Here is a 24,395-nt window from a genome sequence, read left to right as displayed (position 1 = left end):
CACATTATTCCAAAAACATATAGAGCTGATGATGTGGTTAGTTTACCTGACTGTTGTCAGCCAGTTCAGTCTTCACATAGGGAATCCAAAGCATGATCCACATACGCAGTATAACTTTCTATATGTAATATCTACATCCAGTCCATTTTTCCCCTACAGATCGACAGATTCTTGGGCCCCTGACATTTTCAGCTTTGCCTTACTCCATAAGACAACACAGAGGTCCAGCTCTATTTCTAGTACAATTCTATGCAACTCCTAAGATACTAGTGTTATACATTGAAAATTTAATGGAAATAATAGATTTTTTTCCCATTGCCTCCTATTCTTGACTGTATACTGATCTACCTTAAATGGGTCTTTTACTTAAGTTGCCCATGTGCCTTAAACACCTTAATATTAATCCCTGAATGTTCAAGTGATTCAGCAGTCCTGTTACTTACAATTGTGCTGTGTGCAAACTCCCCATGAGTCTTAGTTTACATGTCTGAGCTCTGACGAATAGGAGGAGCTATAGCAAAGAAAATATGACTTATTCTGCTCAATCCCCCCCCCCCTGTTTATGTATCTGTCAGTGAGGATGAACTGTGAGAGAGACGCACAGTGGTTGAAACCGTTAGGACAGCTTAGAGCAGTGAGAGAGAGGAAGCTATGCGTACATGCAGAAGGCAGCTGAAGCTCTCAAAGGAGGGCAAAGACACAGGTACATATCAAAGCAGAGACATGTTTCATAGAAGTGATGTATTGAAAAGTGGACAACCCTTAAATGTTTAAGGGTCTACAAATAGCGAGGGAAAGTGTTTGGCAGCAAGTGTATCATACATCTCAATGCAGAGAACAAAGTGACAGGATTAGGATACTTAGATTTCCAAATATTTGTGAAGATCTGTAATTCACCTTTTAAATTATATGATTCATTTTTAGGTATTTCTTGAATTTTTATCCTATTAAGTAATAGGTGATTAATGTCTTAATGATGAATATAATATGTGTCTAGTGTATGTGTGCAGCTAGGTTAACTAAATTACACTAAAAGACTTTTAATGTGGGAGGGCTAATGCACAACTTTTAATTCAAATAAGGGGCACCATACCCAATTAATAGTTATCAGATTAAAAATGTGTGACCCCCCCCCCTAGCAATACAAACACAGATTGACAAGCAAATGGGGAACATGTTTGGAACTTCTGACTTTCAGGCTCTATACAGGCAGTCCCTGGGTTACATACAAGATAGGGTCTGTAGGTTTGTTCTTAAGTTGAATTTGTATGTAAGTCGGAACTGTATATTTTATCATTGTAACCCCAGCCAGAACTTTTTTGGTCTCTGTGACAATTGGATTTTCAAAATGTTGGGTTGTCATAAGAATCAGGATTAACACTAAAGCTTCATTACAGACACCGGTGATAACTGTTATAGCTGTTTATTGTGGCCTAGGACTAAAGTACAATAAATTACCAATATCCAGTGGTCCGTTTGTAAATAGGGGTCGTATGTAAGTCGAGTGTTCTTAAGTAGGGGACCGTCTGTATCTCACCATATAGAAGAAAGAATAGAGTATGAGATTACAATCAGTTTATAGACAGGCATCTTGGCTATCTCAATTTGACTTGCAACTATAGCCTATGTTTAAGTATACAGATTGGCATGTAAATTTTGTAAATCCACCTTGGTCTTTCAACACCGCCTGGATTCTCCTGCAAATGGTCTCAATTAGGCTCAGTCATCTCTCATCTACACGTTCTCAATGTTGGTGCATACTGGTTGACTCCCATGAGTACAAGTAAAGTTTTCTTTAACTATGCCCACACGTGTTTGATTAGATGTTGCATGTAGTTAATATACTGCAGACAAAGGCCGTCCCATAGACTATGCTGAAAGCTGTACGTTATCTGAAGTGTTGCTGCTTATTTGTGAAATATACTATGAAAATAATTGGCAAGTTAAATGCAACCAAACTCCATATTTCACCTTGATAGGTACATAGTAAATTGTGACAAAAGTTTTAAAAAGTTTTACCAAGTTTATATATACACCTTAAATCAGATTATGTAGAGATTTGTGCTTCACTTATGCCTTGTTATTGCAGTTTACTGGAGAACAATATTTTTCAGGACCTTGGAGAGTTCTGTATATTAAGTAGTCGACTACATAAAACATTGGTCTTTTCAGCACCATGGTCAGCAACAAGAAGATAGCGAGGAAAAACGTCCCTGATTATACTGCACCTCAGATAGTTGATAGATAGATAGATAGATAGATAGATAGATAGATAGAAAAAGGAAAGTTTAGAGCAGCACAACAACTCCGGTGGGTGCAAGTCCGTAAGTCCCCAGGCAGGGGGACTGCAATGTAAAGTTTAGGAAGAGGCAGCACTCCAAAAGGTAAATTCAAAAAAGTGGGGTGTCTTTATTCCATAAGCGACGTTTCAGCTCCTTGAAAAAGGCTCGTAAGGAGCTGAAACGTCGCTTATGGAATAAAGACACCCCACTTTTTTGAATTTACCTTTTGGAGTGCTGCCTCTTCCTAAACTTTAGATAGATAGATAGATAGATAGACAGATAGATAGATAGATAAACAACATTTGAAAAGTTCAGCAGCACCAAGATTGCCAAATAACTTTGTGGGTGCAAACCCCAATATCCTGGTCTTGACACACCAGATGAAAATATCCAAGAAAAAAAATGAGACTGCACTCCAAGGTAAATGTGAAAAAAACGGATGGGAGCTTTATTAGCCCAAGTGCAACGTTTTAGACCCTGTTCAGGGTGAGTATTGTCTTTTTTTTTTTACTCAAGTATAAGTTAAGAAACTTGGCTATACTTGAGTATATACGGCACCAGACTTAAACTATGCTGCTGTTATGGCGCTGCTGGTGAATACACATATATGTATATACATATATATATATATATATATATATATATATATATATATATATATACACAAGTTTTCATCAAAAGTCCAGCAGCACCATAACAGTAGCTTAGTTTAAGTCGAGTGCATGCCCCTTAAGGTCTTGACACATCAGGCAAAATATTCCAAAAAATGAGGCTGCACTCCAAATTCTAGTGAAAAAAAAATGGATGGGTTCTTTATTTAACCCAATTGCAAGGTTAGATAAAAATGATAGACAATAGATTATATACACAGATATGAAGTGAAGCTATCCAATTGACCCAGAGAGTGGCTGATGACTAGTTATATGTTTATGCAGTGATGTGAATACATTTTTCCTACTCGTCTTACAACAAATCATTCTTTTTTTTATTTGGCACAGATAAGACTTACATAAGCAATTCCTCTATCACCCATTGTTACACTGCAATATATAAAATCATATCTTATTAAATTAAAAGTATAAGCTATGCATAATGCAAGATGCCGCAATAATGGAGACAATAAAGCTTATTTTGTGGGACATACAAGAATGGGATCTACTGACCTATGTCATTGAGAAGATCTAGGGCATGAAATTAAATTTATACATTAAGAATCTATGATTTTTTTAGGATTTGGTATGGAGGGCCTATATTATGAGCAGATAGCCTGGTTCACATGAGGTAAGCTATCCCCCTTTGGAAGAAAACAGTTTTTCCTTTAAATGGTTTTATGGGTGGCTGAGTACATAGTACGACGGGTGGTTTTTACAGACAACTGCAGAGAATAAGAATTAATTGGATTTAGAAAGTTATTTCAGCAGAGTAAAATGGACAATAAATGTCGACGGAAGTAACAAAAAATTAAAAGCTTTGTCTACATCCCATTGAAATGATGTGCGTTCACTCTCTTCTCTTTCTAGACGTCATTGATGTCACTCGTCAATTGTCTCTTCTGCGTCCATTTCATTTAAAGGGGTGGTAATATGGAGATACATTTTTGATGAAGGTGTAGTATGGCGAGGGCATTTAAAACATAACTTTTAATGAATAATTTAAGAGTATAATAAGGAAAGGAAAGCAAAAGACCACCATGAACTTAACCACATCATACTGACCACCGCTTCATGGTCAGTCTCTCAATAGGACAAGGTGACAGTCAAAGTCCTGTGCACAGTGTATGCAAACATAAACAGCATACATTGTATGAACCCAAAGTAATGTGAACCACCATGTACATTAACACATCACACTGACCACCACTCCACGGTCAGTCTCTCCATAAAACACGGTGATTGTCCGAGTCCTTATGCAGAGGATATGCAAACACAAACAGCATCAATTTTATGAACTCAACGTAGTCTTGGGTCGTGTCACTATGAAAAAATGTTCAGATCTCACCCATCCTGCGAGTTACGATGAAGAGGGTTGTTGTCGACAGACTCAAGGCACTTCCAGGTCAGGAGAAAGGTGGAAGCACTGCCCCTAGTATGCCCTGAACTCAGCTCACCCTAATACCCCGAACATAGCTCCCGTCCTAACAAGGACGGTCCCAGGTTGTCCCTGATATTAGGAAAACCCTAGTAATCCCTATGGGTCCAGTTCTGATAGCATTCCCGACACGTTTCCAGTGCCACAAACAGTGGAACTTTCATCAGGGGAATCATGTAAATTGATGTAAATCAGTGCTGCAGCGAGACTGACAGTGGTCAGTATTGTGGATAAACAGTGGCATATAGAACTATGATGCAAACAGCCACGAGTCCAGAACAATGCGATAGGTGGTAAAATAGCTTCGTTTATTATCCAAGGGTAAAACCAATATCAGGAACACACAGCTAGCGTCACAGACCAACGCGTTTCGACACCACAGTGTCTTTATCAAAGTCTAATAAAGAAACAAGCGGACTTACTATTTGAAGGAGCCACGTCCAAGACGCTCTGACTCTTGGCTGTTTGCTTCATAATTCTACATGCACTTGGTCGGGCTCCAGACCAGTCCGTGCACTGCAGCAAAGGAGGTTTCGTCCAAAATTTATGGTGAGAGCCGGGATCAGAGGTACTGGTTACCTGCTGGACTTAAACAGTGGCATAGTCTAGGAAACAGGGGTACCGTACTCCTGATAGAATGTGGATGGTGCTTACGTCGGGTACTCAGCCCCAATATATAGAGAAGGAAAACGTAGCACATATCCTATGTTGGTTTTTATGCTTTCATCTTTTAATGCATGTGTTTAATATTTACACCTCCACCAAAAAGGAAAAATCATATAATGAAATAACAGATCATAGGTAATTTCTAGCGACGTTTCGGTCTCAATCGACCTTTGTCAAGCCTGATCTGAAATTAATACAAAAGTAGAGCAAAATAAACATCCTCAAAATAATAGTGTATTACTGACGATTACTAATAAATACAATGGATCTAATTGATAAGAATATTGTAGGTAATTACAAACATGTCTGTGTCAGAACTATAAGAGAGAAACATGTTCAAATGGTTTATCAAGTATCTAGATAGGTATAGAAAGTGGAAAGTTGTTCTAGGTAGACTGAGAGGTAATGTTACCTATGTTGGAGAAGAAGGGTATAGGTGGAAAGGCAGGAGATGAGGTCAAGCGGATTCCAGGTGTGTACTAGTGCTTACCTTGGTAGTAGTCTATGTGCCGGCTCAGGTGGAGTGGAGGGCTTGTGCCTGTTGGCGGCGTGCTGATAAGCATGCTCTGGTGACGGCCGAGCCAGTGAGCGGTCGCGCAATCGGAGACCGGAAGTCAGGTCCGAGGTGCGCGAATCGCTCCAATGCGCATGCGCTCCCCAAGCGCGCCCCACGGCCCGAAGCATCGGGTCGTCATGGTAACGTGCTGCGAGGCGCGCACGTGCAATGTAGGAGCCGTGGTCCTCACCTCTCCTAATGAGGATGTTTGTGAGGATCCGTCTCCTATCCGGCCCGGCCGTGGTGGAGATAGATATTGATGGGTATATGCATATCTAGATGTAGCTGTATGGAAAATAACAAGAAATGAATGTTGCAATATAAAATAATTGTTGTGACACTATGAATAGTGTAATGGACTTCGGTATATGTGTAACCTGTATAGTATATGGAAAATAGAAGGGTCGTATATGGAAATAGAGTAATAGATAGAAATAATAAATCTGTACCATGTAAAGGTGTAAGAGAATGGATGATGTAGATGAACATTACTCATATGTATGTATACAGTTACCATATACCGCGAGTCTATGTGTAGAGGTCGGTCCGAATGACCATATCCACGCTACAATCTATTTTTTCTGAAAGGCAAAGATAAAGTGAATTAGAAATTGATTCATCTTAACAGTCAAATATACATAATTTATGAAAAAAAGGCGTTAGTCAAGAAAATAATCTATCATAGGCACGATTTAGTCCCTTTGGTTCGATTGTTTGGAGGGTATGTATCCAGTAGGCTTCTCTCTGGCGTAGTAGTGCTATACGATTACCTCCTCTTCTCGGCATATCGATTTGCTCAATCACCTGGAATCGCAGTTGTGATGGATGATGATGATGAGAGTTAAAGTGCGCTGGTACAGGGAGTAGATTCTGGTTTGTACGGATGGTAGATTTATGTTTACTTATTCTGTCCTTTATTGGGGTGATAGTTTCGCCAACATATCCTAATCCACATGGACACTTCAACAGATACACCACAAACTGAGAATTGCATGTGTGGTAACCCTTTATCGGGTACCGATGTCCAGTTCTGGGGTGACTAAAGTATTCACCCTTGATTACTGAGGAGCACTGATTGCAGTCCAAACACGGGAAGGTACCTTTCTTGAGAGTTGCTAAAAAGGTCTGTTTGGACACTTTTGAAAAACCCCCAATGTCCGCTCTCACTAAAGAGTCCTTTAAGTTCTTTGTGCGTTTATAGCACATCAAGGGAGGTTCCTGAAATTCTTGAATATCAGGATATGCTTTTTGTAACAGGGGCCAATGTTTATTTACGGTTCTCGTAAGGAGGGGTGATAATGAGTGATACTGATGTATCAGTGGAATGCGCTTTGAGGTTTTTTTAGGTTGTGATTGTGCCTTCGCCAGTGGCATAGTCCACTCCTGTAGCTCCTATAACTCCTATGTATGGAATTGGGTTGGTGATTCTAATTAGCTGTCCATAAGTGCCTTTGGCAATATATGATTTTAGGCCATTCATTTATTTAATCTCTGACAAGGTGTAGTATGGAAAGCAAAATCTATTAGAATTATTTCAATAGTTTAAGGGGAACCTGTGGTGCACTTGGGTGAAATAAAGTGCAGCTTCATTTTTTGGAATATATACATTTCAGTCAATAACATGATTAGATAAAATTTTGATCTATAAGCTACCACCAACTAAATTTCCAGGGCAATAATTAGATGACAATGATGCCCTTCTAAATCCTTTGAGATTCACATGAACTTTAACGTAGTTTCTGGTGTAGATTCCATTGCATAGAAGACATTGTAACAGAAATAATGGAGGTTTATATTATGTGATTCTTGGTATAAGCATATCCCAGTTATGGTGTACGTCCAATGGTGGGGCCAGGCAGCGGAGAAGACGGGGTAGCGTTTCATCGAATTAGTCCATGGAGGATTATAATTGTTGAAGCAGGAACTTCATATCCAAGCGTCGCTTGATGAAAAGGTTTGTTTTTTCACCATACACTTCAAAACCGAATAATGATATAGCATTCTATATACAGATAGAAAGAATATGCTATCAGAACGTAGGTATATGTTGTCCTCCGGGCTTCATTAATTTCCCATAGGAAAATATAATTCTGAGCTACCTTTAGCAGCTCTGACCCAGACTTTTGATCATGTATGGTAACTATGGGACAGCCATCATTCCAGGATGATACATGATAGCGTGACTCTTCTGTGTATTTTATTCCACCAATGTTAACACAGAAACCTTTCACCCCATCAATAAAGGCATTTTCAAAGTGAAATAAAATACACTGAGTAATTTAATTTTGGATCTTAAACTGGTTTGGTCACCCTCTTCTACCAATACTTACTGTGCTGATCTAAACTACTTTGCTTGATTGGACCCCCTACAGTGTTTATGGAGAAGTGGGATTGGTTGTCTTTTAGCTCTTTTATGAAAATTTTCCATCCTTACAAAACTAGTAAATAATTTTCGATCAGATTTTTTATCACTATTATTGTCCAGGTGAAAGCTTGGCATTATCTTTATTCAACTCCTCATTCCACTTTCCACGTGTGTCTTTGTTAGGCTACATGCACACTGCCATGGAGTATTCAATCTGTGGACATCAGCAGGAGGGGGGGCACTGCTCGCCCTGCCTATTTACACAGGTACTGACTACTCATGTTGCAAATCGGTGGAGGAGTAGAACCTACTCTATATGTTGTAGCATGGCTGCTCAACACAGTCATGGTCTGTGAGACACAGTGCTGGCACCAAGCCTGACTACACAAAACGTGTGCCCCATAGAGGTCTAAAAAGAGACATCATTCTGAGCTACCTTTAGCAGCCCTGATCCAGACTTTTGATCAGGAGTCATTCCAAAATGATACATCGTAGAGTGACTCTTCTCCAGAGTCCTTACAGATTATTTGTATACAGCATTCAATGATCTATTTTGATTTAATGCTGAATCTCCCAGAATATAGAAGAAATTGTCATTTGCCAGACTTAATCCTTATGACCATTTCCTCTTAAAGGACATCTACCACCTGATTACTGATCATAGAGTATCTTAATTAGGCTGCTTGTCTAGTGGATGGGGTGACGGCTTTTTACAAGTTTCCTGGCATCTTTAATAACAAAATATTAACTTTGTAAAACAGCTGGAGGTGCTCAGGCTGATGCCACCTGAGTGCCTCTCGGCTTCCCCGGCTTTTAATTTATGCACGCCCCCTCTACAAGCCATCTCCTGCAGTTGGCCGGGAAACTAGGAGTGATCACACAACCCACTCTCTCCACGCCCCAGCCCTGACATCACTGGCCGTATCCTAATTCCCCATCTGGGAGCAGGAGAAGGCTTGCATCGGGGGCGTGCATACATTAAAAGCCGGTTGAAGCCGAGAGACACTCAGGCGCTGTGAGCCTGAGCACCTCCAGCTGTTTTACAAAGTTAATATTTCATTATTAAAGGTGCCAGCAGTCTGGTGGTAGATATTCTTCTACTTTTCTTTTTGACTCATGAACTAAGTTGTCGTTTTATATTAGTAACAAATATCAGAAATTAAAGTTAACTCCATCTTTTTCTGCTCAGAAGTAAAACAATGAGGTTGATTTATTGAAATTAATTTAGTTTCCCTTCCCCAAAACATATTTGCATATTCCTTACCAGATTCTCTATCAAAGCAATCTCTATAAAGAGAAATCCTTTCTGCCCTGTGTCCAAGGACTCCCAAACGAGTTCCCAATGCTGTACATGTAATATGCAATGACATCAAAACAGCACAGCTTAGAAATGGGTGTCTCTTTTTTGGTAAAGAAGGTTTGGCTTATCTCATGTAATGTCCCAAGGCTTCTTGAAAGGAAGACATTGATGTACATGGGGCAGCCTTATTCAAGGTATCACTGGGGTCGTGGTTTTCCCTTTTCCACCCTGAAAAACTTACTTGCATATTTCTTACCCAGAAATCCCCAGATGTGCATGCATGTTTTTTTTAATAGATTTCTTAAGCCAAAACAATGTGGCCTTCAAAGGTGATTTCCATTGGAAGAATGAATTTGTACCTGCCATGCTCACAAAAAGCAATAAACTATGATAAAATGATGCATGTTCTCCAAATTCTACCTTAAATCAAATTTCACTGCCTGACTTGAAGTTTGCTGTTAGTCCAGCTTACTTTGGGACATAACCTCTCAACTTAACCTCAACCTCTCAAATTTAAAAACTATTGGTCGGAGACCATAATATTACGATAGCCTCCAGTGCCCTGCTTTATGCTGATAAAGGGCAGCAATCCTAATACATTCCTGTCGAGAACATTAGTTATAAATAAGAGGTTATGCCCCAGAATCTGCTGGACTAAATGTGAAACTCGAGGCAGGTGATGAATAAAATGTGTTAAAAGGTGTTAAATCTTATCTTGAAGGAGAGATGTTCAATACTGGAATCAGCTGGTCAGATTTGTCTTCAGATCCTTAGGAAGAAGTTCTTCCTAAATAATGGGGCAGATTTACTTACCAGGCCCATTCGCAATCCAGCGGCGCGTTCTCTGCGGTGGATTCGGGTCCGGCCAGGATTTATTAAGGTAGTTCCTCTGACGTCCACCAGGTGACGCTGCTGCGCTGAAGAGCATCGGAACGCACTGGAATACACCAAACCAGGCTGAGTGGAGGTAAGTGCAATTTTCGCGACACATTATTTTTTTTAAATGCGGCGGTTTTTCCAAATTATTCATGAGCTGACCCGTTAAAACTCTGTTTGGATTCAAGTTCGGGCACAATGTCAAAGTCAAAATTACTGCGGCCATGCGCACTGAAACTAGGATGGTTGCAGTGTTGCACGCTGCTATTTTTGGGAGGGTCATCACTTCTAATTATGTCATCGAGAAACAATGATCCCCTCCAAAAGGGAAGCACCCTCCAGCGTTGTCATGCAAGGGCAAACACCTGGCAGCAACAATTTAAATTTAGACATTTTAAAGAGTTGATGCCTGGCATGGTCATGATCGTGGGCCATTAATGGTGGGTGGTTGAACCAAATCCAAAGTTCTAATGAAGTTCAGGGTCAGGTCCAGGGGATCTGAACCTGCAAAGTTTAGTACAAGCCTGAACTATGCTGTTATAATAGAATGTAAATTATGGAATATATAGATTTTCAGCCTGTGTGGACTTGACTGCAGGATAATTTTCAAGTCTGTTTCTACAGAATAGATGTCCCTGGCATAGATGGGGCAAAGCTTGGTCAAGAATAGAGGAATGGGTTGTTTGGAGATCTGGATGTATCATAGAGCAGGGCTAAAAGAATAGTCAGGAATGAGAATCATAAATAGTTCAAATTCAGGTTTCCAAAGAACAAGGAAGAACATTGTAATAAACATCAGGTGTAATTATACAAGTCTAGAACATATCAAGGAAAAAAACAAGATCAGGAACAATAACAAACCCACATTGAAAGCCAAGAAGACTTAGATGACCAGGCAATGAAATCAAGAACAGGCGACTCTTAAGGGATTATTCCAATGACATGAGAATTGCCCTTTCTCTACCTTCCTGCGGTGGTCAGGATTTGGATTTGGACTTTTTCCCTATCCCCAGGTCATGCAGCATGTTTGGCCAAAGTGGATTAACCCTCCACAGAACAATTGTTTATGAACATATTGGAAATAACCAGAAGAAGAATAACGTTCCTGAAGCCTAGGAACAAAAAATCTAAACCCAATCACAACCTCAGGTTCTGGAGAACCAGAGGTATGACCACTCACAAGCTCCTGTAACCAGCTGAGGTAAGTACCAAATATACAGTAAAATTACAGTAAGATTACAGTAAGCTTTCAGTAAGTGAACAAGAAGAGATGTAACAATCTATTTAACACTTAGATGTCTACTTTTTTGTAAACTTTATTTTGGAAATCGTTTGCCCTTTTCTATAATAAATTCACTAAGGCTGCATTCACACTACCGCAAGGGGGACGTATATACGGCTGAAGTATATACGGCCGATATACGTCCACCTTACTGCCCCGTACCCCGTGAAAAAATAGGACATGTCCTATTTTTTCAGGGCATACGGTGCCGTGCGCCATGTATCCCTATGGAGAGGGGCGGGGGTGAGCAGCGCTCTCCCCCTCCTCCTCTCCCCGCGCGCTGCCATGTGCCCGCCGTGCTACAGTACGGCGGACACCGGTCGTGTGAATCCAGCCTAAATTAGGATTTTTACAGCACTTTACATTTTTACCTAGCTATGTATCCAAAACCAGTGTACTCTTTTAATGCATATTCCCTTAGGTCTTCCTAATCTTATTGGTTATTCCATCTAGAAGCCCCCAAAGCTCTTTTCTAAAGGCTTTGAGATTTGGTGTCTCCAACTAACACACTTAGCAGTATACTGTACGTATAGGGATGAATACCTACAGTTGTTGCTATTGAAGCACATATAGCCACTGCAAGGAGCAAAAAGTGCTAAATATTAGCATTTGTATCTCCTTATGGGGGTTTTCTGGTCATTGTTGACCCCTACAGAAGTGTCTGAGGCACAGTCTGAAAAAAGGCAGCAGGGATTCCTAGCCCGAGTTTATGGACCCCTTATAATCCAAAATGAAAGTATGATGTAGCAGTACTCCTGTCATATATTTTATTCCACCAGTGTTCACACTGTAATGTTTCAACTAATCAATAAAGGAATTATTAAGGTAGAATAAAATACACTATTTCAGGAGTGCTGCTTCATAGTACTTAAATGTTGGATCTTGAGGTGGTTTGGTCAAACCCTTAGAAGGCCTACACCCACTTCTACTTACTGTGCGGCTACAAACTAGTTTGCTTGATTGGACCTCTAATGGTGTTTATGGAAAAGTGGGATTGAGTTTCTTTCATCTCTTATATGGATATTTTCCAACCTTAAATAGATGATTTCTGCAGAGACATTTGGATTAAAAAACATTAGATCAGTTTTATCACTTTTATTACTGAGGTAGAAGCTTGGCATTATCTTTATTTGAAACGTAGAGTAGATCTCCTCATTCCACATATGTTTCTTTCTTAGGCTACATGCACACAGCCATGGACCGTATCAGTCTGTGGACATTGGCAGGATGTCCATAAGTAATTGTAATGGCCCGAAGGACAGGGCATTACACACCCATTTCCTCCAGTTGGTTTCCTGGTGTGCTAAGGGAGTCTGGTCAACTCTGTTAAGCCAAGCTAGGTAATTTTACCTATTGCCAAGGGATGCATTCCTAATCCTATGCTACCACCTAGTGACTCTCTGTGGTACTACAGCTGATGGGTGATATGTTTGCGTTAGAAAGGTTAATGTTTTGACTGTTTATATTAAAGTGTTTAATTTGTGTTTCTTTTCTGCAGCCAGAGTAACCCATTGGTTGGTAAATCCAGACTATGTTGCAGTGATACAAAAGAAAAGTCCATGCGGCAAGTGTGTTTTGATGAAGAGTTTTTTTACTCGAAACGCGTAGCTGTTTGTGAATACCACTATGTGCTGATCAATTTTATATGATGATTCAATAAAGAAGCAAGAATTTTTTCATAAAAAAAGTGCTGGATTGTTTAAATATTTTTCATATGTTGCAGTGAGCTTTTACTAAAGTTTTTAAACGGGAGTTCCTTGCAAGTCTTCTCAGTGAGTCTGCAGAGATAGATAGCCTGCAGCCGCTGTCTCCCTTCAGAGGGGCACCCCTCTGCTAGACCAGCCACAGAGCCTGCACCAGATTGCTGCCTAAGCACCTAAGTTACTACCAAGTCCCAAGAAACAGGACCAGGGCTGAGACATTCTCTAAGACTAAAGATCTAACCTACCACTGCCTTGTGGAAGCTGCAGGAAGGAACCTCTACCTCAGCTTGTTATCCACTGTTGTGTTGGATTGTCTGCTGACTAAAGAGACTGTGGGGCACATTTACTTACCCAGTCCTGCAAGATCGTGCTTGATCCGGACGCTCCGATGAAGATGAAGTCTGGTGCAATTCACTAACATCGTGCGCCCGAGATCCTGCATCTGTCACTTCCCCGCTCAGGTCCGCCGAGATCACTTTCTTCTTCCCGGTGTATGTGAGTGCATGTCTTGCGACACAATTTGCAATGTTAAACCCAGCAGGTTGCCCGAATCCGTCGGATCGTCCGACGACCCGCCCCCCGATTTGTGTTGTGTGAAAGCTGGCGCTGATGTGACAAAATCCGATCGCGTGTGCCAAAAACCCCTGTTAATTGTGGCACAACACGGAAATCGTCAGGAAACCCGACAAAAATGCGGTCCGCGTCCCATTAGTAAATGAGCCCCTGTGAATTTATGTTCATTATCTCTGTCTTTATGTGTGATCCCTGGCTGCTGTCTCTAACATCTGCCCAGAGACCCTATACTACACATACACCAGGAGTGCCCCAGGGGAAACCTTTCCACTACAAAGCAGCCTCCCTTTCTTCTTGCGTCCCCTCGCTGGTCCTTGATGGGCATTGAAGAGATCTGTTCACCTGGACCAAGCCACCCATGACATGACTCTGGTGCTAGGCTACACTACAAGCCAGCCCCTCAGGTACCAGGGAATCCACATTGCATAATGACGATTCGTAAGAAAATTGGTCTACAAAAAAATCTATGTGCATGTAGCCTTACTTGTAAATTTGAAGTAATACCCCGGGTAAGGTTAGTTTCGTGTTTAAAATTTAGGGTACAGAGAAGCAGCATGAGCCAATGACGTGATTGCAGGTGTGTCTCAGACTATCTCACACTCCCTGTTAAAGTGTAGTCACATATACAAGTATAAGATTGATAGAACTAAGCTTAAAAACACCTGAGTGCTTCTTCGAAAGAAAATTATTATTAGGTACACGTTACCCAAGGGTAGGAACTTGAAGAACATTTTAAGCCCAAAGCTGGCAATCCACTTGAAGTTTAGATAATTCCCACTGCAAAAATCAAAACACACGACATTACGACAAGACCTGTATATATAGATCTAAGTATGGAGAACGATAGAAAGAACATTATGCATTCTGTTATTAAAAAAAAAAAAAACTAATTAAGCTATCACCCGTTTTGCCTGAATGAGAAAAAATTCTTCCAGGAATAGTAATAAGATTTCCCAATGGATCGGAATTATTCTACATTATGTTAATTTAAATTAAATTGTTACAAGTTAGATGAAAATTTCCAGTAAGACCCGGCACAGGCTGAGATCCTTGATGACAGTGAATGTACAATTTCACTTCTTCTCGCTTCCCTCAATCATCTTCAAATTAAAGACTCTCCAACAACATCCAGATATTTTCCGGGGCCTTTTTTCTCGAGCGTTTAATTGAATGGCTGGCGCTTGACTAACTACACTCAGGATATTGACAATGCTAACGTTAGGATAGAAAAATGGCTCCGTATAGCGAGTCCTGACGTCACGTTATGTAATATTTGGCCTTGTGTTCCATATATAATCTATTCACTACAGCGGTGATATAGCATTCCCAGCCACTTCTCATCTATGCCAAAAGCAACCTTGAATTTTCATTCCGAAGAAAATCATTTCACCCTTACCTTTTCCAGTTTTTCCCTCTAGGATTCAATAACTTATCCTTGACTTTATCTGATGTTGGATATTGCAGACCATGCAATCATAAATGCACCATTATTTTTACAATTACTAGTATCTTTTAGCTAAGATCAAGGAGCACACACAGTAGACATGTTTGCATTGTTCATTTATTGAGCTAGAAGATACTTTGTGGGTACAGTATACACTACGGTATAGTGGAGAGCACCTATAGTATAAACCTCCTTTTTGGGTTAGAGTAATACATAGCGGATATCATGTACTGTTTGAACCTCAATTTGGGTTACAGTGATATACAGGCGGTCCCCTACTTAAGAACACTCGACTTACAGACGACTCCTAGTTACAAACGGACCTCTGGATGTTGGAAATTTACTGCACTTTACTCCTAGGCTACAATAAAGAACTGTAACAGTTATCACAGGTGTGTGTAATGCAGCTTTATTGCTAATCCTGGTTCTTATGACAACCCAACATTTTTAAAATCCAATTGTCTCAGAGACCAAAAAAAAATGTTGCAGAGGTTACAATTATAAAATATACAGTTCCCACTTACATACAAATCCAACTTAAGAACAAATCTAAAGTACCTCTCTTGTATGTAACCCGGGGACTGCCTGTATAGTAGAAATCACCTACTGTATGAATCTATTTTTTGGGTTATGGTAATATTTAGTGGAGAGCATCTAATATATGAACCTCATTTTTGGGTTACAGTAATTGATAGTGTAGAATACCTACTGTATAAACCTCCTTTTTGGGTTATAGTATTATATGGTGGAGAGCACCTACTGTATTTACCTCCTTTTTGGTTTATAGTTATATACAGTGGAGATCATCTACTGTAATTCCTTTGTGGGTTACAGTAATATTTAGTGGAGTGCCTACTGCATGAACCTCATTTTTGGGTTACAGTAATATATAGTAGTGTACCTACTATATAAACCTCATTTTTGGTTACAGTAATATATAGCAAAGAGCTTGTACTGTATGAACCTTCTTTTCGGGTCACAGTAATATATAGTGGAGCAACTTCTGCATTAACTTTATTTTTGGGTTACAGTAATATATAGTGGAGCACCTTCTGTATGAACCTAATTTTTTGGGTTACAGTAATATATAGTGGAGCACTTTCTGTATGAACCTAATTTTTTGGGTTACAGTAATATATATTGGAGAACCTACTGTATGAACCTTATTTTTGGGTTCCAGTAATATATAGCACAGAGCACCTACTATATGAACCTCATTTTTGGGTTACAGCTACTTAAAGTGCAGAGCACGTACTGTATGAACCTTATTTTTGGATTACAGTAATATATAGTGGATCACCTTCTGCATGAACTCCTCATTTTTGGGTTCTAGTAATATATAGTGAAGAACACCAAATGTATGAACCTTATTTTTGGGTTACAGTAATATATAGTTGAAAGCACCTACTGTATCAAACTCCATTTTTGGTTACAGTAATATATAGCAGAGAGCACCTAATATATGAATCTCTTTTTTGGGTAACAGTAATACATAGTGGATATCATCTACTGTATGAACCTTCTTTAGGGTTACAGTAATATATAATGGAGCACCTACTGCATGAACCTCAGTTTTGGGTTACAGTAATATATGGTAGAGAACACCTAATGTATGAACCTCATTTTTGGGTTACAGTAAGAAATAGTAGTGCACTTACTATATAAATTAGTAATATATAGTAAAGAGCACGTACTGTATGAACCTTCTTTTTGGGTCACAGTAATATATAGTGGAGAACCTTCTGCATGAACCCAATTTTTTGGGTTACAGTAATATTGTGGAGCACCTACTGTATAAACCTTATCTTTGGATTACAGTAATATATAATGGATCACCTTCTGCATGAACTCCTTATTTTGGGTTCTAGTAATATATAGTGAAGAACATCAAATGTATGAACCTTATTTTTGGGTTACAGTAATATATAGCAGAGAGCACCTAATATATGAATCTCTTTTTTGGAATACAAGGTTGAGGTTTTTTAGGCCAAGGCCAGAACAAGGCCACCACTTATCAAAGACATGTTTTTCCAATGTGAAAGTGGTCATCGAAGTAGACCAGACTTGTCTTGATTCTCCAGATTCTTCAGTACATTTGGATTGCGCTCTATGTTCAGCACCACAGAAAACAATGAGGATTTTCCCGGTTTCAAACCTTTGATCTAGATGAAATATTGCAGACCTGATAGTGGCCATTAATTTCTATAACAATTCTGGTCTTCTCTGGTCCTGATAAGCTACATCACCACCTTCTCATTGGAAAAACTTGCCCATGATTCCACTTTCAAGATAGAAGCCATGTTCTTGGCATAGCCTAAAGGATGACTTGCTGGGGGATTCAGATAAATCATTTTACTAAGGACTCTACTTATAGTCAAGACTTTAAAAGCATGTCCACAAAAAAGTATTCACACGGTTGATTTATATATTTATGACAATATATGCAACACAATATCACAATGTATTGTCAGTCGTAAGATTGTCATGATGAAGCTCAGAAGATAAGAGTCAATTGTAGTTTCTCTAAAAGTTTAGGGAAAGTTTAGGGAAGCTTTAACACTGTTTTAGAGGAAGAGTTTTAGAGGAAGAGTTGATCCAATGCATTGTATACAGCAGTATACAGTTTCTAAGTCATTTTGCTCTATAACATACTGCCTGCAGATAGGACACTATATAAAATCAGCTCAGCTCATCCTACTCTACAACATGTTGCCTGTAGATAGGACACTATGTGCAATCTGCTCAGCTCCTCCTGCTCTATAACATGCTGCCTGTAGATAGGACACTATGTACAGTCTGCACAGCTCCTCCTGCTCTGTAACATGCTGCCTGTATATTAGAGACTATGTACAGTCTGCACAGCTCCTCCTGCTCTATAACATGCTGCCTCCAGAGAGGACACTATGTACAATCCGCTCAGCTCCTCCTGCTCTATAACATGATGCCTGCAGATAGGACACTAAGTACAATCTGCTCAGCTCCTCCTGCTCTATAACATGCTGCCTGCAGATAGGACACTAAGTACAATCTGCTCAGCGCCTCCTTCGGTGTGAAATGTTCACTTTAAATAATCATTCCTTAACAAAAATCTGGTGATAAGGTTATCAGTAAAGTTGACATTTCTAAAACTAAATTCTTTGGAAAAGTATAATTAGGTATTGTTCCATTTATGCCTTTTTTCCTTTAAGGTAGATCCTCTCTCTCCTGCTGAACATTCCTGCACAGTCCTCAGTCATTTAGATCTTAATTATTTTAATTGTCTTCCTTTCATTTCCGGATGTCGTGGTGCCGCTTTGTAATACATTGGAGAAAATAAATCTATATTGTATGGATTCATTTAATTAATATGACTAATATTTAATACACATAGAGCTGCACAGGACTATAGGGAATGCTGGCGGACATGTGAGGAATGTTCTTGTACAGTGGACTGTAACATTCAACAAACTTATAATAACTTACTTAAAGGGGTTGTTCAAGATTTTTCCCAAACTGTATTAAACTTTGAGTGAAATTCATATCATATACATTAACCATTGAGCCCCCCAAGCACTTGTTGTAATTTTTTTCAAAAGGCTTCAGAGTCGTATTAGGGCTTGTTTTTTGTGGCTTGAGTTGAATTGTTTTTCCCCTTTAAGGAAATCTATCATCAAAATACTTAAAGTACAATAAACCAGGGACATCTACTCATAGATCCAGGGACCGTTATTGTTATAATGTTCTTATATTTGTTAACCATCTACTCCCTCCTTCTAAAATCAACTTTTGAAATGATGCTAATGAGCCAGAAGTGCTTTGGGGGCACCTCCAAGCTGTAGTGCCACAGGCTGTGCAGGAGCATTTATTCCTCCCAATGTGTAAGATTGCAGAAGGCAGAGGGAGGGGGGAAGTGCTGTGGAAGCAGGGGGAGGGGAAACAGTGTAACAGCATGTAAAGCTTCAGCAAGGAGGGGTTCTGGTAACACCCTCTAGTGCTCTTCTGGCTCAAATCAATAATTTTGAAAGTTGATTTTAGAAGGAAGGAGGCCATGGATAACAAATATAAGTAGATTACCACAGTAATGGCGTCTGGATCTATGAGTAAGTTCCCTGGTTTATCCAATTCTTCATGGTTTTTTAAAGTGGTATAGAAAGCACATGGCCTGAGCCCTATCCATAAACTGCAGGAGTTTGCTGTATTATTTACTATCCTCGCACCCCTGAGGGAGGTGAAGTCACCTATTGGATTGTCAGATGACACAGTAGTATTGCAGTATATGGTATGAGCAATCAGACCCCCTAGGAAGTGCCCAAACTACAACCCAAACCCATTTATTTATCACAAAGTGCCAAAATGGCAATTTAATCAACTTATTGTTCCTTGCTCTGTTGTAGCTTTCAATTGTATCAGCATCCCGAGGACACCAATATGCAATAAAGTAGAATTCAAGGTCCCCTGAACAGGAAGAATTTTTGTGCCTGGAGAAGGGGCTACAATGATAATTCAGATCTGTCCACACTTTCCCACTCCTGCTATAGTACCAAGAAGTGCTGTTGCTTTAAAATAGCATTTAGCGTGACAAGTCCTGGGCACATTTACTAGGGGTCCGAACGCCGCACTTTTGTTGGGTTTCGCGATTATTTCCGTTTTGCGCCAAATTGACCCAGGTTTTTTGGGTCACAACAGGACTGGGTAAGTAAATCTGTCCCAGTGAGTCCTCTTTGGTGATGGCCTGGGTGCCCACAGAGAGGGCTCTGAGTGCTACCTCTGGCACATGTGCCATAGGTACGCCACCATTGCCCTAGGTTACAAGTACCTTAAGAAGTTAAAAAAAAGTTTTTAAAAAAATGAGAAATCAAATTTAACCAGAAGCTTGTCTTATAGGTTAGGTGGGGTGAATCGTTTAGAATAAAGCTCACCTGTGGAATCTCACACTTTTTGGAGGCCTTTTTCCTTCATCCGAGGCTACAGTAGCACACGCCACATGTGCACCTGCTTGATGCCGTTTTTTGGTAAACAACACCTATGCAAATCTTGTACAACCCTACAGATTGCGGATCATCTAGTTTGTGGCCTTTTTACAATGACATTTTGAGCTTCTGAAGTGAGAATCCATTTAGTGAAAGTAAAGAGATAGGAAAACGAAATTACAGATGAAGTTTAAATGAATGCACTTAGGAAGTGGTTACAAATGTGCTACTTATCCATTAAATGTAACGCGGATCTCAGATGGAAATGATGTTAGGAGTGTTAATCAACAATAAGTAGATTGACAACACTCATCTAGACAGCTGAGACCCAGGGCGATACGTTCCAGGAACTGAAGATGAACATATATGAATATATCAGCATTATACATGGAGAAAAGACGTGGGACATCAAAGCCAACTCATCCAGTGGTAAAAAAAATCATGGGAAGGTAAAGCCAGCTGGACTACGTACTTTCTAGAAAATGCCTCATCTTACTATAGCTAAAAGCTTGGTTACTCGGATATTACGTAGATTCATGTTTTTTTTTTTTTGTTTAACTAAATGGTTTTCCGAGATTTTACATTAAAGAAGTTTTTCCAGGAATCCCCCGGTGGTCAGGGTGGGAAAATTAAGAAAGCTATTTTCCAGCTCCTTGTTCCAGGTTTGCGCCAGTACTGCTGTTTTCTCTGCCTTGCACCCAACTAGAAGTTAGGGGGTTCTTGTGACCCATTTAATCCAATGAGTTTCCTTCTTGGACAAGGGAACAACACATGAAGTGAAGTCCCCAGGAAAATGATTGTCTTTTCTAATTGTATGGTGAGGGTCGAGGGGACCTCTGACCAGACACAGGCGGAAAAAACAGAAGTATAAGAGCAATGGGGAATCAGGAGCTGAAGTGTAAGTATATGTTATTTATTTCTTTTTTCCTTCTCCTTTGCACAAGACTTTTGATTGGCTTAAGCAGTGACAGGCAACACTGGGGTGGCATTAGAGTTACTATTTCTTAACTTTGTCACCTTTTTAGGCTGAATTCCCAGAAATCCCTTTTATTGGTCAATTATCAAAATAACAGAATCAAAGAAGCAGAGTTTTCCATTTGTGTTTGGATAGGTACAGTAAATAGTCTAAGAAAAAATTGGTCTCTAGTGGCCCCTAAGCTATTGGTGGCTGCTCGGCTGCTCCTTGAAACACCAGTCACATTTCAAGAGCTTAAGATTTTTCTCAAGCTTACAAGATTCTCCCTTTTTAGGGTCGTAACTACAGTAGTAGCAGCCATAGCAGACGTTATGGGGCCCGCAGTGTCAGGGGGCCCGTCATCCGACCTGACACACTAAAGAGTGGAGGACGTGCACTATTATATACATATGCTGCACATAGTACAGCAAAACATGTATATAACATATAGGTGATGTATATATGCTGTTTATGTGTGTATATGCTCTGTATGTGAGCACATAAGTGTATAAATGTGTGATTGTAACTTACATGTATGAGTTTACAAATATGTACAAGTGGGAAGGGGCTCCACTCTGAAGCCTGTCCCTTTTTCTTCTAAATGTATCAATAGTCATTATGGACAAAAAGTTCAATTTTAGTTTCATCACATCACAGGACATGTCTCCAAATATGACGGTCTTTGTTCCTGTGTATTTGCAAACATTAATTTGGCTTTTTTATGTTTCTTTTGGAGTAATGGCTTCTTCCTGGCAGAGTGGGATTTCAGCCCATGTGTATACAGGACTTGTTTCACTTGTTTCACTGTAGACAATGACACACTCTTACCAGCTTCAACAGCTTCTTGTTAGGATTGTGTAACACAAAAGACAGGGGATAGTGTGCCCTGAGCTTGCCCCAACCTCTGTCCCTTCCTATAGCCCCCCCACACTAAACCGTGGGGCGACTACTTGAAGACTCGAAATACACTGCTAAGTGTGGGAAGGGGAACACAAACAGACTGACAAACATAAAACACAAAAGAATGGTTAACTAGCCGGGGTCACAACGAGAGGATACGTCAAGAGCAAAATCAGTAAGCAAAGAGTCAATGTCAAAAACTAGCCGAGGTCACAACGATACAGATACAGATACAGATACAGAGCAATACAACCTAATGCAGCAAGCGAGTGGAGAAGGGATTTCAAACACTGGCACAGGTGACTAGTGAGGCTGCAATTTATGCAGTCAGAACCCCACCTCTAGAACCTGATAGGAGCTGGACAACTACTGAGAATTAACCCCTCATGGTGCAGAATAACCAAGCACAATAGCAGGCACCATGCAGAGGTACCACAAGTCAGCAGTTCAGAACACAACTCCTAGACAGCGCGAGATCTTAGCAGCCGCTGCCCGGGACGAGAGGAGGAGTTTGCGTGGACACGCGCTGGAGGTTGGAGAACACTGCTAGCACCACCAGAAGAACCAGAAGTACCAGCATTCTCTCCAGCAAACCTGACAGTACCCCCCCCTGACGGGGGGCCTTCGGACCCCTAGATCGCAAAGATGGCTTCTGAGGATAGGCCTGATGAAACAACCTGAGTAACCGCGGAGCCGGAACCCAAGACCTATCCTCAGGACCAAAACCTTTCCAGTGGACCAGGTACTGCAGGGAGTTACCTACCCATCTGGAATTCAAGACCTTTTCCACCTCAAACTCGAGATTCCCCTACACACTAGATGGAGGAGGAGGGTCAGGAAGAGGCAAAACAGGCTCAACATAGCGCTTCAGGAGACTCTTATGGAAGGTGTTATGAACCCGCCACCCTGCTGGAAGAGTAACCTTGAAGGAAACCGGGTTAACAATTTGAGTAACAACAAAAGGACCAACGATCCTGGGCGCAAACTTCAAAGAGGGGACCTTCAATTTAAGATTTTTTGTGGATAACCATACTTTATCCCCCACCACAAACGTATCAGAGTTAGTGCGCCTTCTCTGAGCCTGTTGGACCATAGAATTTTGTGCCCTCTGAATATTTTGCTGAACTTGTGACCAGAGCGTGCGCAACTTGGATGTAATAGCTTCCGCCCGAGGAATGTTAGAGACAGGCACAGATGAAAAGGAGAAACGAGGATGAAAACCATAATTGCAGAAAAAGGGAGAAACCTGAGTGGAAGAACTACAGTGATTATTAATAGCAAATTCTGCCAACGGAAGGAATTTCACCCACTGGTCCTGACTGTCCGAGACAAAGAGTCGCAGATATTGAATCATCTCCTGATTCATTCTCTCGGACTGACCATTAGTCTCAGGGTGAAATGCCCACGAGAATGACAAATTAACTTCCAGTTTAGAACAAAATGCTCGCCAAAATTTGGAAACAAATTGTACGTCCCTATCTGACACAATATCATCTGGTATGCCATGGAGGCGTACAATATTCTGTATAAACAATTCAGCCAACTCCTCAGCTGAAGGTAACTTTTTTAATGGAACAAAGTGTCCCATCTTAGAGAAACGGTCCACTACCACCCAAATCACAGTATACCCTTGAGATGCTGGCAGATCAGTGACAAAATCCATAGACACGTTAGACCATGGCCTGGTGGGAACTGGAAGCGGAAGAAGAGGCCCCTCAGGACGTCTCCTGGGAGCCTTTCCTCTCGCACAGACCTGACAGGCTGGGACAAATGCGTGCACATCATTAGTCATGTGAGGCCACCAGTAACTTCTCTTTAAGAGATCCAAGGTACTCCGCATTCCCGGATGACCTGCCAATACTGAGCAATGCGTCTCCTCCAACACTCTCAAATGACAAGAAAGAGCAACAAATAATTTGCCTTCCGGAAGGTCTTTGGGTGCAGATTTTTGTCCTGCTAAAATTTGAGAGGAGAGGTGGGAGGAGACAGCTGCCAACACAACACCTGGAGACAAAATATTACTGTCCGTAGTCTCTGGAAGCTCAGGAGTCCCGAAGCTACGCGACAAGGCATCAGCCTTCACATTTTTTGACCCCGGTCGGTAGGTGACCACAAAATTAAAGCGAGAGAAAAACAAGGCCCACATAGCCTGACGCGAGTTCAAGCGCTTAGCAGTATCCAAATATACTAAGTTCTTATGATCCATGAGCACAGTTATCGGATGAAGAGCTCCCTCCAAAAAGTGTCGCCAGACTTCAAATGCCCACTTAATGGCAAGGAGCTCTCGATTACCAATATCATAATTCCTCTCACAAGAAGAAAACTTTCTAGAGAAATATGCACAGGGTCTGAGTCTGGTGAGAGTGGAGGACCCCTGAGACAACACTGCACCTACTCCAACGTCGGAGGCATCTACCTCTACAACAAATGGCTGAGAGAGGTCAGGTTGAACCAAA

The 24,395-nt window shown here is 40.6% G+C and overlaps 1 long non-coding RNA gene across 1 annotated transcript in view; it reads left to right on the top strand.

Moving 5' to 3' along the window:
- The first annotated feature begins 614 nt into the window (after window positions 1-614).
- LOC140065649 (uncharacterized) overlaps window positions 615-24,395 on the top strand; it is a 73,904-nt gene continuing 50,123 nt past the window's right edge. The window contains exon 1 of the long non-coding RNA XR_011848000.1: window positions 615-703. This is a non-coding gene — a long non-coding RNA (uncharacterized lncRNA). The remainder of the gene's footprint in view (window positions 704-24,395) is intronic.

This window comes from Engystomops pustulosus, chromosome 6 (genome assembly GCF_040894005.1).
Source record: "Engystomops pustulosus chromosome 6, aEngPut4.maternal, whole genome shotgun sequence".
NCBI lineage: Eukaryota > Metazoa > Chordata > Amphibia > Anura > Leptodactylidae > Engystomops > Engystomops pustulosus.
The sequence above is the reverse complement of the archived record's forward strand: the minus strand, read 5'-3'. Positions and strand labels throughout refer to the sequence as shown.